This window comes from Theobroma cacao, chromosome 2, assembly GCF_053813885.1.
Source record: "Theobroma cacao isolate CCN51 chromosome 2, ASM5381388v1, whole genome shotgun sequence".
Classification (NCBI taxonomy): Eukaryota; Viridiplantae; Streptophyta; class Magnoliopsida; order Malvales; family Malvaceae; genus Theobroma; species Theobroma cacao.
The window spans coordinates 37,003,020-37,018,966 of record NC_142640.1 but is presented as its reverse complement, the minus strand read 5'-3'; the positions used below and the strand labels follow the sequence as shown (position 1 = coordinate 37,018,966).

At 34.3% G+C, this 15,947-nt stretch overlaps 2 pseudogenes across 1 annotated transcript; both read left to right on the top strand.

The window, feature by feature from the left end:
* The first annotated feature begins 8,438 nt into the window (after window positions 1–8,438).
* Window positions 8,439–9,683, top strand: LOC18609256 (ribulose bisphosphate carboxylase small subunit, chloroplastic-like; annotated as a pseudogene).
* Window positions 9,684–11,241: 1,558 nt separating this feature from the next.
* LOC18609255 (ribulose bisphosphate carboxylase small subunit, chloroplastic-like) lies at window positions 11,242–12,985 on the top strand (annotated as a pseudogene). Its single transcript, XR_016024585.1, has 3 exons — window positions 11,242–11,489; window positions 11,735–11,891; window positions 12,578–12,985. The product of XR_016024585.1 is annotated as a ribulose bisphosphate carboxylase small subunit, chloroplastic-like (transcript).
* Window positions 12,986–15,947: the final 2,962 nt, after the last annotated feature.

Genomic DNA, 15,947 nt, shown 5'->3' with positions numbered 1-15,947 from the left:
AACTTAAATTTTGATTATTTAATTTGTCATTTTAAAATAAGATCAATTGTAAAATTAACAATGAGAAAAATTGAGTTTAACAACTCCCCCTTAGTTTTTGAATTTAAGCATATTTGAAAAATTGAAAAACTCCCTTTCACTTAGTGCTATGGTTTTGAAAAATTATGTGCAATTTGCTCTCACAATACTTTTCCCCCTTTTTGTTATATCAAAATGGTTTGCTATAAACATTAAGGATCAATTGTAAACAATATACACAAATATATAAACATATGAATATAATCATATGAATATAAGCATCATTTATTAAGTGAAAATATAGTCATTAACATCTAAGATATAAACATGTAACCATTCACATATAAGCATCAATCATCAAGAGATGTACATCCAAACAAAATGAGTAAGCATCCAAAAAGTTAATGTAAATGATATGCAAATCATAACCATCCAACTAAAGGAAAGCTAATCATTGTTTGAAAACATATAAAGAAATGTGCCTCACGTAAAAATCAAGGTGAAAGATCAATGGTAGGGTAGCTCGAATTAGTAGGAGGATCGACTAGATCAATCGGAGTGCTGGGATTGGATGGTGTAGTCAGCTCTGTTGAAGGATTGACTAGAAGAAAGGTGTCGATGTCATGAAGCTGGACAAGAGATATAACATCTTTTTCCATAGCAATGACTCGTTTTCTAAATTCCTCAAGGTTGCTAAGCATCATCCTGGTAGAGGTGTCAACATGAGCCATGAGCTAATACTCTATACACTGTAGATATAAAAACACATCACTCATAGTGATCCCCCCAACTGCTGACCCATCATCACTATCACTACTCTTTTTATTAGCTGCATCCCCTTAGCCTTGTAGAAGAACAAAACCCTTTGGATATCAATGTCCACTAATCATCTGATACCCAAACTTATTCACTGTATGTTTTTTCATAGTGATGTGCATCCTATGTGTAGTAGAGGGATTAACTGAACATCTATCCCATGAAAATGTAAAATTTAGCTAATGTCCATCCCATGGACCAAAGTTGTATTCCCTTTAATGACCACTTGCATCATATCGTAGAATATAAAGTCAACCAAATTGATGAGGATATTATGCTTGATGTGGTGTAGGAAATAAAGATCTTCACTCCTCACATAAGAGTTTTTTCGCTTATTAGGCCTAGAGTTCCATGTGATAATCAAATGTAAAATTCGATCATGAAAGGTCAACCTATTGCCACGATTTTGCCCTATGTCAATAGGGTGTGGAAATACAAAAAACTCAGTATGTAAATCATTTATCTCCACACCATCTTTTAAATCATACTAATGCCTAACTGAATTTGGAATGTGAAAGATGTGGCTAAGTAGGGCAACGGTAATATTCATTTTCTTGTCCATTACATAAATTTATCTTCACAGGCATACTCTTCCTTACTTTCATGGCTGGGATTGTCCTTTGTTAGCTTCACCCTGGTTTTGAAATGACAAAATTGATTGATCTAAACATTCTTTGGGAATGCTATGTTTTTAAACTTAAAGAAAATCCTCAAGAGTTTTAAAGTTGATTATGGAAAGAAAAATGCTTCTATGTTAACTCTATGTGTTTTTGCTGATAATAAAACTTTCCCATTTATTAATGTCTTACAATATTACTTAAGTGTACAGGACAAAAACTAATTCCCTTAATAGAATTGTCATTTGAAAGCAAGTCATAAAGCCTACCAAGATAAAAGGTCACTGATAACTCTATGATATAAAGTTATTTGGGTTTAATTTTGATAATAAATTAGCGTAGTTCTTGTAATAATGCATAGAAATTAATAGATTTCATTTAATTATTTTAAATTAGTTATTTTTGGTGAGTCAATCTAATCTTAGTTAATTTTATGCTTAATTTGGTGTTAATGTGGTTAAGATAGGTTGTTATTGATTTATTTGTGCTTTTGTAGGTGTTTAATAAAGAAAGAATTTTAATGAAAAAAGGAGAGCAATTTTGAGGTGCAAACTTGTACTACATATGTTTCGGTATTAGCCATAACTTTGTCTACAGAGTTTTAAATGTAGCGATTTTTAAACTATTGGAAAGATAAGAGAAAAAGATACAACTTTCATGTTTACCACTTTACCCAATTCTACTTGGAATATTGTTAAAAATCTTGTTGAATTTGATGCATTGTAGCAATCCTAGAGCAATTATGATTTCTATTAATTAATTGGGCAAAGCTGTGACATGGTAAAAGATGTGGAGACAACTTTCTTGGTTTTAAAAGATGTGCTAGTTTGTTTACCTAATTGACCTGCATCACAAATATGATCATTCTCAAGTTTAAGCTTAGGCAATCCTATAACCAGATTTTTCTTAATTAACTTTGACATGGTATGCATGCTCACATGTCCAAGTCTCCTATGCCATAGCCGTCCATCATTGTCAACTTTTGCTACAAGGCATGTTTCACAATCCATTTCAAGATTCTCAAGAAATACAACATATATATTTTTTATTCTTTTTCCTATAAATGAGACTTTGTTAGTACTTATATCTGTTGGAGTAGGATCTTAGTGGATTAATGTGATTGTGTAAAGCATGGATTTTAAAAATTTCTTTAACAAAGGAAGCAAGCAATCCAATTACACAAGCGGAAACACACATTATTATTATTGCAAGTAATATAATCACATCCAAAAAAAAAAATAAAATAAGAATCTTTTAAGTAAGAAAACCATACCTTTATTTTGAGATTCTTATTTTCTGACAATACCACACCAATGAATGATTTCTCGACCAAATAAGTTTACCACTTATTCTTCAAGAATACTTTCAACTTGAACCTTGAATGGACAAGGTGTGGAATGCAAAGCTACAAGATGGCAACTAAGTTTATTCTCTTTTCTTTGGAAAAGCTTGGAGGAGAAGAAGAGAAGAGATGGCTGAAACTTTTTTTAAGAAAAAGGACGTTCTTTTTTTTTCTTCCAATATCTTCTCTTTTTATTAAAACTCTTGCTTCAAAGGTTTAATCAAAATGAAACACCTTTGAATCAATATTGACTATCCATTCAGAGTTATGGAAGCATCAAACATACTCCATAATTATCAAATAAAAATTAAAGAATAAATAATTTAATTCTTTAATTATCATTTAGAGTTCTTGATAAAATAAAACTCCTTATTGAATAATAACTCTTATTTTATTATTATCCATCTTTATTTAAAAAGAATTAATAATAAATAAAAGAGTAATAGTCAAATATGGAGTCTCTTTTTATCAATATGGATGTCTAGATTCATTTTGCAAGAATCCTCTTAAAATTATCTTAATTTAAGACAACTATTGTCTGTAATTAAGACAAAAAAAATATTTTATCTTGTCTAAATTGAGACAAATATGTTTTCTTCACTAAATTAAGACCAAAATATTTTTCTTGTCTTAAATTAAAGCAAACATATTTTCTTGTCTAACTTAAGACCAAATATATTTTCTTGTCTAAATTAAGATAAACATGTCAAAGCTGTCAATTTTGTACACAATTTAATTAAACAAATTAAAACATGCATTCCAACTTAAACAAGTTGAATTCTACGAAATAATTACAAGCCTATAATTACAAGAAATAATTCAATATTTGATATTAATTATTAGTTGTCCAATTGCAGGCCTCATATTGTGAACCCTTATAACCATCCAATGACAAAAGGTGAAATTACCGCTTTACCCTTTATATCAATTTTGTCCCCTAGTCTCAAATTTCATCCAATTAGTGATTCAATACTCCAAATCTAATCTTTTGAGTATCTAGATGTGATGAGTGGCTAATTCATCAATCCACTAGGCCCAAATTAATCACCAATCTTCTTGAAATCACTAGAAGTGATGTTAATGCTATGAACTCCATTATCTGGATATATGTTCCCAGATGTTCATCTCAATTATAATCCCAAAATACGGAGTCTAGATCAACGCTTTTTGATGATCATGCTCATGGTAAATCAAAGATTATAAGGAGATTAAACACGAGTCCACTATCCATCAGGATTTCAGTTCTACTATAAGCATATGCATAAGTGCGAGATCAAGATTTAGGTAACGGTAAACTTAAATTTGATTCTCATATGATTCCAGTTCATGTTATAATGTCATTACTCGAAGTCAACCATTTCGATGATTTGAGACTCATCATTCCCTTGAAATAAATCACATTCGTTTCGTTGGAAGTAATTTGGACACTACATCCTTAACATAATAAAGTGACCAGCTTTATTATATGGCTGTGAATAATTTTTAGATTCAATTAAAATACATGTCTCCTATGTATGACTCTTCATACAAATGTATTTTAATATCTCAATAGAATCTTGGTACCTTAATAACTAGATAATGAATGCTTACTAAAACAAACTCTTCTTCTTATTATCAAAATATACTTTCATTATAAATAAATTCAATGAATTTAAACATGAGAATATACTTGCTTTCCAAGGCACCATATTCTCAAAATTTCTAACAATATCTATCACTTCACATTTAGTTGAGTCAAAGCATACCTTAATACATTTGTCACACAATTGGCTAATGCTTAATAAATTATGTTTCAAACTTTTAACCAACAATACATGACTAATTTGAGTTTGGGAGTTCTTATCAACCGTTCCTATGCCATGAATTCTACCTTTTGAATCATCACCAAAGGATACGGTACCTCCATTTCTTTTGTCCAGTTGAACAAATAGCATTTCATCTCTTGTCATGTGCCTTAAGCAGCCACTATCCATATACCAAGGTTGCTTCTTCTTTAGTTGAGCTCTTGAACATGTATCTTTTGAGTGCAGCTCAACCTATAAAACAAATTTTCAGTTTTTCTTAACAAGTACCCATACCTTGATGGGTCCTTAATTGTTAGCAGCAACAAAGGATCCTTTTAGAACTCAAATTTTTTTAATTTTCTTCACATTTCTTTTTCTACAATAATCATAGGACAGATGACCAATTCTATCACAAAAATAACACCTAGATGATGCTTTAATAGAATTTTTCTTGAAGTATGTATTTCTACTTGAAGTTTCATTTTTCAAACTTTTGAGTGTAGCATTTTCTTCACTTACCTTTTGTAAGGTTTTAGTTTTGCTTTCCAATTCTAATTTTAGAGTTTCAAAATCTGTTTTTAAATGTAACAATTCAATTTGCAGAAAGTTTCTTTGTTCGAAAACATAATCAAATTCAAGTTTAATCTTTTCCAAATCTGATTCTAGATATGTAAATTTTTTCTTTAAAGTCTTGTATTTCAAAACAAGTTTTTCAAATTCATCATATAAACATTCATATTCTTCCTGAAGTTCATCAACAGAAATATTGCAAGGGGATGAGAATACCTCAAATTCATCATCCCATGCCATCAAACATAGGTTTGCTCTTTCTTCAACTTTTTCTTCCTTAGCTTCAAAACTTGAAGTACCACTATCTAACCAAATAGCTGCCACCATTGCCTTCTTTGATTTCTTGTTTCTCTTTGAAGTTTCTTCTTTCAGCAAGGGGCATTCGAACTTGAAATGTCTAGGCTACTTGCATTCGAAACATGTAAGCTCTTCTTTTTTGTTGGAGTCATTTTTGTTTCTGGTTCTCCATGAAGAACCTTGATCTTTCTTAAATCCTCTTTTGGCCAATCTCAGATTCCTTCTACCCATAAGCTTTCTGAATCTCCTTACAACTAGTGCCAATTCTTCATCATCATCACAAGATAGCTCATCCAATTCTTCTTCAAGAACGCTGGCTTTTAGGGCAATGCTCTTCTTCTTTTCTTTTGCTTCCCTCCTATCTTCTTCTTCCTTTTCCTTAAGTTCTAACTCATGAGTAAGGAGAGAACCACAAATTTCATCCAAAGTTTTAACATTTAAGTCTTTGGTTTCTCGGATGGCTATCACCTTAGGCTTCCAATTTTTGGGTAGGCTTTTAAGAAGTCTTTTAATAATTTCATGCTCGGGAATTGGTTTGCCTAGCTGACTAAGTTTGTTTGTAATGTTTGTGAATCTACCTAGCATGCTGGTGATATCTTCACCAGGCTCCATCTTAAACATTTTATAATTGTGGGTCAAAAGGGCTATCTTGGACTCCTTGATTGGAGAAGTCCCTTCATTGATAATCCTAAGTTTATCCCACACCTGTTTTGCTTTGGTATAGCTTGATACTTTGTTGAATTCGGTGGGACTTAGAGAACAATGCAATGTATTGATTGCTTTAAAATTGGTTTGGACCTTTTTAGTATCAACCTCAGTCCATTCAGACCTTGGCTTAGGGATCATCTCGTTAGTCACTACATTTAAAGTTGAAGGAGTGAATGGTCTATCAGTTATAACGTCTCACATCTCATAATCAATTGCTCTAATATATATTGACATCCTAGTACTCCAATAAGGGTAATTTGAGCCATCAAATAGAGGTGGTCTGTTTGTTGATTGTCCTTTAGCAACTCTAGATTTTTGAAAAGCCATTTGGATCTACCTAAGGGTGTTAGACCTTAATAACAGGGGTTAGGCTCTGATACCACTTGTTGGTCCCAAGTAAATGTGCTAAGAGGGGTGAATAGTACAATTTTGCTCTTTCAAAAATTGGCTCTAAATGGGAACAAATGCAAGTGAAAATAAGGAATGAAAATAAGAACAAAACAGAGTAGACAACACAGTAGAATTTAGAGTGATTCAGTCTAAGACCTACATCCACTACTTTGATTGTTCAATCAAGGATTTTCCAAACAAATCCACTATGAACAGTGAAATTCACAAGCTTTTACTAGGCTTTTACAATGGCTTTTACCAAGCTTAGCTAAAACCTTTCACAATAGTTTTTATCGAGATCAAGTAAAACCTAACACCTAACTTTTCAAGTCTAAGTTAGAACCTATGCTCAATCAAGTAATTCTAGCTTGAATCAATCCCTTATAGTGACTTGCTCACTCTAAGAATACAAGGAGAGAAGTGATAAGAGTGTACCTATGATCACAAGATTGATCTAAGTGGTACAAAGTGAAGTGCAGATCACAATTACAAAGATAAGAGTTGAGTGCAATAAATGAGCAGAGAGTATTTGCTGGTTTTTAGCTCTTTTATGTTCTTGGAAGCCTTAATTACATTTCTAGCCGTTGGAAGCCTCTTTTATACTTGGAAAATCAGCTTTGAAGTGAGTTAGACAGTGTTTGACTGTTGGAAATAGTTTTGTTGCAGTTCTAGCCGTTAATCTGTCTTCTAGTGCACAATTTAAATTTTCTAGCAAAATGCTCTTAGTCGACTAACTTATGTCTTAGTCGACTAAGTTGTCTCTATTTTCTGTTTCTAGTTTTTAGTAGTGAGCACTTAGTCGACTAACTTACTTCTTGGTCGACTAAGTCGGTTCTGTCTTAAAGTCCAGATTTTTAGCAGTAGCTTCTTAGTCGACTAACCCATTTCTTAGTCAACTAAGTCTTTTCTGTTTCTCAATACTCTTGAGCCCGCCAACTTCTGATTCGAATTTTAATTAACTAACCCTTCATTATTCAGCTAAGGAGCTTTTATTTTGTTGATTGAATTGTGGCTTCTTCTTCATATGCCTTTTTGATATGTCCCATGAAAATATTTATTTACCATAGGCATACAATTTTTGTCCTGCATACTAAAGTAGAATTATTAGACACAAATGAATGGGAATGTTTTATTATCATCAAAAACTAATGGAGCCAACATAGGCCATTCAGTTTTGATCTTTTAGAGTTTTTTTTTTTTTTGAGAGGGACATAGGCTTGTGTTGATTTTTTTTATTAGGTTGGAAGAACGTTTGCAGGTCCCTTAAGAACTATTAGAATGCTCTAATACCATGTTGGAGTTCCTAAGAAAGAGAAAGAATATGAAAACAAAGACAAACTTCACTACTATTTCATTAATAGCTTATACATATTTATATTACATAGCAACCGACTTAAGTTAAACTAAATTTAGTTACAACTTAACTAGCCATTACAAAACTAGAAACCATGGTGACCATTGTGACTTTTTTACAAAATGACTGAAAGCCACAGACATACTTTGACAGAATTGGGGCTATGACATCCCAAAGCCTGCTTACGTCTTTCATACTAAAAAATCCACCTTCCATTTGTGGTGTCAAAAATATCTTCAACCTTTACTATCAAAATATCTTCAATATGACCTCAATAGTCTAACAACTTTCAACTTGTGGCAGATGGTGAATAACCTGCAATCGCAATTAACATGACAGATACTCCTTTAAAATTAATGACATGCAAAATGGGAAAAATGTTAACCATACATTCATTCCATCTCCGAAAATGGAACAAAACAAAATTTTTGACACGTGTCAAACATTTGTAGGTCCTTATAGTTGTGAGCAGAAGAGATGATGAAGCTATAAATAGTGAGTGGTGCATCACATAGGAAAAGGAAAAAAGAGAGAGAAGAAAAATGGCCTCCTCTATTGTGTCATCAGCAACCATTGGTTCCGTTAACCGTGCCAGCCCAGCTCAGGGTAGCATGGTTGCACCATTCTCCAGCCTTAAATCTGCTTTAGCATTCCCAGTCACCCGCAAGCCCTAATATTGACAAGCATGAAGGACTCAATTAGAAAATTATGAAAGTCTCTACTTTGAGGTTGTAAAACAGAGATGAAAGAGCAGTTAAGAAAACGATAATATCAAAGGCTATCTTGCATTCATATGCTTAATTACAAGATTACATATTGCTGTCACATTCATTACACTTGTTGATAATATTAACAAGTGTTAATCATAAGCACAAAGCATGCAAGGTAACACATCTGAGACACCAAGACAGCGAAGAAAACTTACATTAATACCGGTACAACGAAGCAAAATATAACATTACAAAAGACATTTGTAACAAGCCCAACAATGACATTACCTCCCTTGCAAGCAACGGTGGCAGCATCCAGTGTATGCAGGTACATATGAGACTTCGATTATAAGAATAGCGCATAATAAAGTTATTAATAGCCAATTAAGATTGTTCAATAGAAATTGCAAGTTTCTGAATCTTCATAGTATTCTGGTGAGTGCAGCTATGGCCTCCGCTTGGAAAGAAGTTTGAGACACTGTCTTACCTCCCTGATCTCACTTCAGGACAGTTGGGAAAGGAAGTTGATTGCCTTCTTCGCAGCCATTGGATTCCTTGCTCGGAATTTGAATTGGAGGTGAACTTTGATGCTTCTTCTCACGTACAACCTCATGATTGCCAGACATTTTATTTAGTTTGAGCTAAGGCTAATTAGCTATGTGATTTTGATTTGTTGCAGCACGGATTTGTTTACCGTGAGAACCACCGATCCCCTGGGTACTATGATGGCCGCTACTGGACAATGTGGAAGCGGCCCATTTTTGGTTGAACTGATGTAGCACAAGTCTTGAAGAAGCTCGAGGAGGCCAAGAAAGCTTACCCCAATGCATTCATCAGAATCATTGGATTCGACAACAAGAGACAAGTACGATGCATCTGTTTCATTGCCTACAAGCCACCAGGCTTCTAAATTTAATACACTTTCAGGGTTGTCTGGTGGATTCTTTGGTCCTTGTGGCATCTAGTCCACGATTTCCATTTTTAAACTCTGTTTTCACGCAGAAATATTGAAGTCTGAATGATAAAAGGGCAAAATGTACATAAAAGAGTAAATTATATGAGATAATGTCCTTTTATCTTAAACATGTATCCATATTTCTGGATTGAGTTCAAATCTATCTCTCTTTGCCTCTCTCAAGCTCAAGTTACAAGCACTAAGATAAGGACAGAAAATGAATATGGTACCTGAAGTGACGTACCTAGGGAAGGCCCCTACTTTACACTCTGTACTTTCTACCGGCTTAAAGGGATGCTAATTTGAACCGGGGCACTCATCTTTCAGAAGAACCTTATTGCATCATCATAGAAATCTTCAAACCGCAAGCATTAAGGGAAATTGCAAATAAGATGGCTTACAAGAAAATCCCTGACTAATCATGACCTTGACTCTTGAGTACGTGGCAAGAAATGCGATTGATTTGAATAGGCAGAAAAATAATCATGATTACACAAAGAATTTCCACCATCATCAAGACATATGATTACAAGCTTTTTCTAACTTTCCTTTGTCAAAAGATTTCCTTGGAATTATAAGCTTTCTTAGAGGATGGCAATGAGCAGGCGATGCTTCGTTTTGTAAAGCCATCTGAGTAAAAGACATTAATCAAATTAACAGAATGAAGCTATACTGTAGACTAAAAGGGTCAAGCTCATTTTGCTCGTCCAGCTCATGTCACAAAAGGTTAATTTAGAGTGTATAGGTAGGCAATTCTACTGCATCTTTTATTTGGTGACTAATCTGATAAATCTTACCGGTTATGGAAAAAACATTCTGAAATTGCAGTTTGCACTGAACTACAATCTGAGGCAGGATGTTGCCCTTGACATGAAGAGGAAACATATCAACTCAAAAAGTATGTTCAGTTCAAAAGGTTTGTAGAAAATTCCTAAATTGAATTAATAAATATGATAAGTAAATTTATTGGCCATAGTTTCTATAGCATAAAATCATAATAGATATTTTCAGCCTTTCTCTTTATTTTAATATCACCCATCCATGTTTAAATTCTAAAAGACTCCGCCATCTGCTGTTGCAAATAGCAATACTGCTTCACCAATTAATGGAGCTTACTGCTTTATCTTGTTCAGATAATAACTAAGCATCTGATCGCCAGCTTGAATTGATGGGAATGGAAATTCGAGCTCAAATGCCATGGACCAGAATGAAGAATAGTAGATTAAAGTCATTTGCGGAAAATATTTCTGTAAGATAATTTGCAAATCGTGAAACCTAATCACAAGAACATCCGCTTCCAGCCAGCAGGTACCAACTACCACCCCACATATGATGTGCTGCCAACAACAAAAGAAATGAATGGCCAAAAAAAGACTTGACAAAGATATAGACAAACGGCCATCACAAATTCAAGCCCTGGTTCCTCGGATGAGATAAGATGACGGGCGTTTGCCATGTGTCACAATCAGTGGAGTGCTTAACGATAAGGCTTGGAATCCAAAACCCTCTGTATTATGTGTCCATCAAGCCGTAATGTCACCCCTTCCATGATCTAAGGACCAAGAAATTTCCAATATTTACCGCATGAATTCTAGACCGCCAGATGCACAACATTTTAACATAAGCAATAGGGAAGTAAACTTAAGATTCCTTGCCTATATATAGTGAATCAAGCAGCTGTGCAAAGACCTCTTAAACTGATCACACAAACTTTGCGATAGCTAGCTAGCCAAGGAAGAAAGAGGCATGGCATCTTCCATGGTCTCATCTGCGGCAGTGGCCTCCGTTAACCATGCCACCCCTGCTCAAGCCAGCATGGTTGCACCTTTCACAGGCTTAAATCAACCTCAGCCTTCCCAGTGACCCGTAAACTCAACAATGACATTACCTCTATAGCTAGCAATGGTGGAAGAGTCCAGTGCATGCAGGTAATTCGAAGGAATAACCTGTTGCTTGAAATTGTTTTCCTGGCAGTGATTACATGTCATATAACAACCGAAGGACGAAGCGATTTCTTTGCTTCTATTAGCAATTAAATCCAATATTTCCTAACTCAAGTAAATGCCACGAGACCAACTGCTGCGCTAATAAAACTTTGAGTTTTCAACTACTTGTTGTGAAGAGGGAACTTTATAGGCATCAAAGCAAATTAAACTGAAAATTTTTGACCTAGAAAAAAAAATTCTATTGAGTGCAAGTGTGGCCTCCGCTTGGAAAGAAGAAGTTTGAGACTGTGTCTTACCTCCCTGATCTCTCCAGAACAGTTGGCAAAGGAAGTTGAATACCTTCTTCGCAGAAAATGGATTCCTCGCTTGGAATTTGAATTGCAGGTACCTTTCCACTTTTTCTTTCTTATGGCTATTATAGTCTTTCACTGTGATGGGACAAGGTATGCGGTACAAGGAAAGGGTAAAACTTATTATGTAAGCATGAAAGTGAGATTACACTAATTGGGAATTCTTTGATTCCTTTTGTGCTTGATTAGGCAGCATATTGTTCAGGGCATGATGTTTTTCTACAGAGTTTTGAAATTGAAGACATTTTTAGGTGCAGTGACCTTTGGTTTCTGAAACATCAAATTAATGCAAGAACCGTTTTAATTTAAGCAAAGTTTGAGTTGGAGAGGCGATTAAATTATTGTGTCGGGACAAAGCCAGTAAAAAGAAAATTATTATTAGAATTCTCTTTCCTCCAGTCCCTTACAGATACCTTGTCAGTTTCCCCTTAATTTATCATTAAAATAGTGTTAATGGCTTAAGTACTTATCAACTTAAAGGAAAAATTGGAGCGCAGAAACACAGTTAGAGTAGTCAATTTAGCCACAGATTGAATCACAAACGATTCCATCTGTTAATTACCTTTTAGCATTTAGTCCTCCAAAAGTTTCCTAAAAGGTTTATCCAAAAAAATGTTTGCAATTCCTAGCCAATCCTGTTAGAATTTGGATTGATTAAGTTCTTTTTTTTTTTTTTCTCCATATTACAATGTCAGGAATTGACCATTTCTTCTTGTGCAGGACGGATTTGTTTACCGTGAGAACCACAGATCCCCTGGATACGACGATGGGCGCTACCGGACAATGTGGAAGCTCCCCATGTTCGGTTGCACAGATGCAACGCAAGTCTTGAAGGAGCTGGAAGAGGCCAAGAAGGCTTACCCCAAATCATTCATTCGGATCATCGGATTTGACAACAGGCGCCGAGTGCAGTGCATCATTTTCATTGCCTACAAGCCTCCAGGCTTTTAAATTTAAAATGCTTCCTGTTTTGTGGGTATCAATTTGTTGATCGTTTCATTTTTCTTTTGCTTCACCAGTTTGATTTTTTTTTTTCTCAGTTTTCTGGATTTTCGTTTGATTCTCTGATCATGTATTGAACAGTGCCAATCTGAATTGAAAGTGAAATTTGTGATGCTTTTATTGTGATCTCTTGATTGTTTGATGGAATGGTAACGAGTCCTGGTATTCCCAATCAAAGAGGTTAATCTTTTTCTACTGCCATCTTTGTCCCACTAGGTTTGGATTCATTTATCATCTCTTGTGGGAAATTAGTCTAGGAAGCCATGCCAAATTCTCTATATGTAAAAGTTGTGCTCTTCATCTTACTAAGCAAAACTTAGTGATCTGTCAAAGATTGCTCACGAGCCTCTGGGGCCTAAACTTTGGCACATCTCATTGGTGTTTTCTTGTTATTTTGACTCTATCCTTTGGCTCTTGGAATCTGTCAGTTTTGTTTTACTTTTTTAAGCTAATTTAACGCTTTATATTGCAGATTTTGAACAGGTTTTGTTCTTATTTACTTTTCCATAAATTAAATAATAAAATTACTATTCGATAAATGATGTCTTTTCTCATCCAATAAGCAGAAAAAGAAAATTGTAGAAGTTTAAGCAGTGAACCCTGAAATTCTTCTATCTGAGCTGAAAGTCCTAATCCTAATTAAACAGTATCAGATGTGGGCTACGATAGTTTTCTTTTTGGCACAACAAAAACGGTTTAAAGCCCAAACAAAAGACCCAACAAAGCGGTTGGTGGATTGAGCATCCACTCTTCATTACTGCTACCATTTCTTTTGATAATTGAAAGTACTGCTGTGTAACATTTCTCAATTGGCAACAACCTATTATAAGTCTCGCATCTACAGCCCTGATTACAGTCGTATAGTAAAGATTAAAATGAGAAGGGGAAACAATGTTAATAGCAACTTACATATAAAAGTAAAATTGGACAATGTAAAGACCAAGGTGAATATGGTTGCTATCTCTATCTGTTAAGGCAGGCTTTAGTTCTCTCTCACTTCTTTCCATCTCTCGCCAGGTTTAGCCAATATTGCAGCTGATTCTGGTTTACTAATTTGTATCTGCTAACAAAGCAATCATATGAAGAAGGTGACCAACAGCTGCACTGTTTCCAGCCCAAATTAGAAATATCTAAAGACAACAACCAAAGACATCGAACTTCATTTTGTTAATTTTATAAGTGAAAAATTGCCAAACTCTGTCTCTCTCTGTTCCTATTTTTTTCTCTCTCATGGCTTTGGTATCTCCATGACTGTCTTCAAGTTCCAAATATCATCATCCCAAGCAACATCACTGAACAATGAACCATAAGCCTTGTCAACAAAATCAACATCCCACAAAGGCGACCAGACCGCACCCCATGACATTTGCTCATCCGCAGCACCTCTTAACCACGGCCATTCCTCCCACCCCAAAAAATTCTTCAACGTAAACACTGCTGGTTCTCCTTCATTCTTCTTCCCTTCTTCTTCCTTGGCTTCTACAGCTCTCTGGCTCTTCTTTTTGCCTTCATTTTTTCCAGCCTGCAGCGTGGTGGCACCATCTAAATTACTTCCTTGCCTCTTCATTTTCTTGATGCTCCAGAATTTTCAACAATTTATGGCTTGGGAATACAAAAATGTCAACGCAAATGAAACGGTAAGGCAAGGCGGGTGAGGAAGAAAATAGTGATATTTATAGGTCAAAGAGAGCTAAGAGAAGAGAAAAAGATGGGAGACCGTTTTGGAAGTTGGAGAGCATGGTGATGTGAGCAGTTTTGGTGAATTTTTGTGATCATATGCAACATCACGTGCCACCCTCGTCTTCTGTAAAAAGGCAGATATTCACATACTGACAAAATCTTCCCTTGTAAGGCTTCGAGGGTAAGGATTGTGGATCAGCACCAAGGTAATTTCATCAATCTTGAATGCAGCCCACGTTCAATGAATATTTCTGTGATCGAGATGCAAGACACAGGGAGGTTAGAAAATGAATTTTGAAGATCCAATAAGAAATTGCCAGGTTTAGAGAAGAAATTAATGGAGTTGGTGGGTTATTGTTGTATAAACTTGTAAACTTGAGCATCTAAAACTTCTAGAATAAGTTCAGAATCAGTACCATCTGCAAGCCACTGGGAGGAATGGATGTATATACAACAGGTGTTTAGAGGACCAATATTGATTTCCATTCGGGCAGTCATTTGAGACTTGGTCGTTATTAAAAGAGAGTAGTGGGTCAAATTTGTCTAGACAGAATGTTCCCTATCGTCCAAATTCTTGACTAACTCGTTTTGGTGAACCAGAATTGAAAATAGACTAGGGTGAATGGGTCATCCCTCCCATTGAATTTTGTTGTTCTAAAGGAAATAGGAGCAGCTATCAATTATTTGGACATTTGAGAGAGCACCTACTATGGTTGGAGAGGGAAGAAGTTAGTCAACTCTTAGTGCAGGGGTCAAAAATAGAAAAATAAAAGTTAAAATTTTAAAAATTAATATTTTGAACTTAATCAACAATTAAAAAATTAATAATAAAACAAAATTTTATGTAATATGTAAATCAAGGAAAAAAATATTTACAATAGTCTGAAAGTTGTGCTTCATCATATTTCTTGGATTTAAATTCATTAATTATTAATTATGTACTGAAAAATATCTATTTCTTTAATATTGAGTTTTGGATGTTTTTATTCACATTGCTCCTATTCATAAGTTGAAGCATTGAAGCTTGATGGCTCATGTATAGGACAATCATTTGGATGATTTGCTTCTTTTCTTTTGTTTTTAACTTATTCATATTTTAATCAAATTTGAAAAAAAAAATTAATGCAGTCAACTTCTAATATTTTTATTTTATTTTTATTTAAACTATAATACTAAATATAAAATTATAATACATAAAACATAAATAGTTAAATACAATATATAAGATTGATAATTTCTTCGTACACAATCAAGATTGTTTAAAGGTTTCATATTTAAGATAATTTTCTTTCAACTAAATATAAACGTAAAACATATAAAAAAGATATATTCAATATAATTTTCTTTTACATAATTAGGATTAATAAAACAAATGATATATTGATGGAAGTTTAAGTAATAATGCAAC